The sequence below is a fragment of the Lottia gigantea genome, assembly GCF_000327385.1.
Source record: "Lottia gigantea unplaced genomic scaffold LOTGIsca_1, whole genome shotgun sequence".
NCBI lineage: Eukaryota > Metazoa > Mollusca > Gastropoda > Lottiidae > Lottia > Lottia gigantea.
This window is the reverse complement of record NW_008706746.1, coordinates 3,144,156-3,147,456: the sequence shown is the minus strand read 5'-3', so window position 1 is coordinate 3,147,456 and position 3,301 is coordinate 3,144,156.

The following is a 3,301-nucleotide window of genomic DNA, read 5'->3' as shown; positions in this document are numbered from 1 at the left end:
CTTTATGGAAATCGAGATGTAACACAGTCCCCGACCAAAACGCCTCAATATCAAGCCCTTAAATAACGATACGTTTAACGTAATAACACCTGTAAATTAGGATTTCATATACCTCAATATACTTCATTATTATTATAAGCTCACTGGGGTTTCAGAATACCGTGGAGTGAAAGAGAGAGAGAGAGAGACAGAGACAGACAGAGACACAGAGAGAGAGACAGAGAGAGAGAGAGTACATTTTTCTTCTCTAACAATCCCCATGTGTCAGTGAATAAAATAACCTAGAATAACGTTCGCCAGACGCTAATCGAAACCGGTTTGTCACCGACTAAGTGACCTATAAAACTGACATAAGAGAGGACAAATTTCACAAAAAAATGTATTGTAGGTTCCCGATACAATCCCAAATTACGAAATTGACGAATGGCTGGAGGCCGGATTCCAGTTAGCTCTTTCACTTGAAAAAAAAATACTACTTTCCATTAACCCCACTCAATAGTACGGAAAGTAATAATGAGTGTATTAGTATTGGATACTAAGGTGGATAAAGGTGTCTCGGGGTAAGGGACACAACTCCATTATATGATATCTCTTTTCCAAATGCTTTAATCGAAAATGTTAATAAAATGAAGCAGCATAAAATATTTTTTTTCCAGATGATAAAGCTGAACCAGCTATCCGTAATACTTTTTTTACAGATATTTGTAAAATATAATTATCAATGTTGATATTAACCAAGCGCAAATTATGAAAAACGTCGATCTTTGTGTTCTTCAGATTTAAAATCCATCTGCGGATTATGATCGACACAAGACTCATTGCTATTACGATATGGCGAAAGTCCGATTTAATTTTGTTTTGCAGTCCATTTTATAGTCTACACTTCCAGACCAAATTATCATTCATACCATTTTACAGAGCTTGTTACAATTGACATGTTCTGTTTCGAGTGCGGGTGAATGCTGAATTGAAGAGAATATCATGTCAGCTTGTAGAATGTTTTGAAATCGTTTAAAAAGTTTATTGTTAATTTTGATTGTCAAATATATTGTTCCAGTCAATGCTTAGTAGGTTTCAATGTGCCAGTTTCATAATCCGTGAAAATAAAACGATTGTTATCAACAACGCGCCTATATGGGACGGATATAGATACGTCGTCACATTTAAATTGGCGTAAAAATAACTATTATATTTTTATATCTATATATGGAATTCTCTAAATTTGGCTATTTATGTTATAGAATATAATGGCATTTCTAAGAAAAATGTTTAGTTTTCTAGGTAAAGAGAGGTTAAATAAGGTAAACGATTAACCTGTGTTCTGTGACCTGGCCCCAACTCAAATATTGTTATAATGATAAACAAATAATAGGTTGATGTGCAATAAACATTTATTCAACTCAAAATGTAGGCCAATATAAGTTATCAATTTACTCTTCATTTTTACAGGTGACAATAATTGAAGGATAAATAATTATTTTGAGTCGCCATGGGGAAAAACACTCTCATACAAAAAACAGAAATATGATCATTTCACAGTTTTCAGTCGAAGAATGTACATGACATACAAACGAGCATATTTATATTGAAGTGAATTCCAAAAATCTAAATTGACATCAAAGAAAAGGTACCGGTGGAGGTAAGGGTGTGGGTAGATCTAGCTATTAGCCAGACAAATCAGGGTTCCCTAACCCACTATGATTCAAGGGAGGTAACTCCATTTGTATGGATTGCAGTCAGACCGCATTCAACTCTGTAGCTTTTACACTAAAATTAAGTTATACTTATTTTCTTAAAAAACCTGCTAGTCATTATTCGTAAAACACAAAGCCGGTAATCAATTCAGATTATTGAGAAGCTTTAGTTATAAGATGCATTAATAAAGGTATTAGTTTTCATTTGAAAATATGTATGTATACCAAGCCTGAAGAAAGAAAAGTTTTTGGGGCGTTTTTTTTTTTGTTTTTTTTTTTCAATCTATTGAGCTTTCTTCCTCTTTTAGAAACATCGTATGTAGCAGAAGATTTGTTTTTATTATGCTAATAGTTTGTATAGCAAATATAAACGTGGTTGAATAAGAAAGATATGAATTCTATAGTTATCATAACATGTAGTTCCTGGGCTACACCCAAGAATGTTCAGTGAATCGAACGTTTATATTAATATTTATCCCATTGAAATTCTTATGGTGAGCTCAAATTGGGATATTTAATACTAAGTTTCTCATCGAAACCGTCACACCCGACATGATCGTTAATTGTCATATTGATAATTTCACTGACCATATTGCCAACTGCGATCTATTGCCAAATGAATTGTTTCAAGTTATTTAAAATAACTATCTGGAATCACCACATTAGCGGTCACTTAAACCACCGGTTATATGCTATTATAATTTCTATAAGATAGAAAATAAACCAAAAAACAGCAGTCCAAACAGATGCGCATCAGTATATTAATTTCAAAACGATACAACAACCTTTAATCTGCAAATTAATCACAACATCTGGTTACCATCAGAAATCGAAGATATTATCTTTATTTAACAAAAGCTTTTATCTTGGTAATCAATTCAGAAATCAGTGATATTTCCTCGTTTATCAGATGATGAAAACTTGCAAACTATGACGATTTACAGGCTTATTGTTCCCATCCTTTTTCCCATGGAAGCCTTTCAAGCAAAATTATCTCCTTTGGCAATGATTGTGTTTAGTTAATAAATATGGTTTCCCTTACATGATTTCACCACATTTCCCCCCTGTTATCATTGAACATTACATGACAAAACATGAAATATATAATAATGAGAGTTCTACTCATGGACAATTAACATCTATTCATCTTCTACCCCCCACCCCCCTCCTCCCCCCTCCCCTCCCACGACATAATTAAAACTAATGAAAAGGGAATTAAAAGATGATAGATTATAGGGTTTTGATGATAATTAATAATCTTGAGATAATGACCATAAATAATATGAATACAGTCAACAAAAGGAGAGAAAATATAAATAGTGGTTCGGATTAACATTATCCGATCAAGTTTATTTTGACACATGCCCATATTCAGTAAAACGATCATCGATTTCTAGGAAATCGTGCGTATGCATTACCTTATATGGTAATGCTTGACGACCCGTGTACTCCACAGGCGTTCGTTATGATTTTGTAAACAAATGAAACGTAACTGTATCAACATTATAGTGTAATGGTTTTGTTTAGAGATTAGATAATAGTATACGGCCTCCTGTGTTGATTGTGCCTATATAAACTGACGTGTCTGATACCGGTCAGTATTCGAG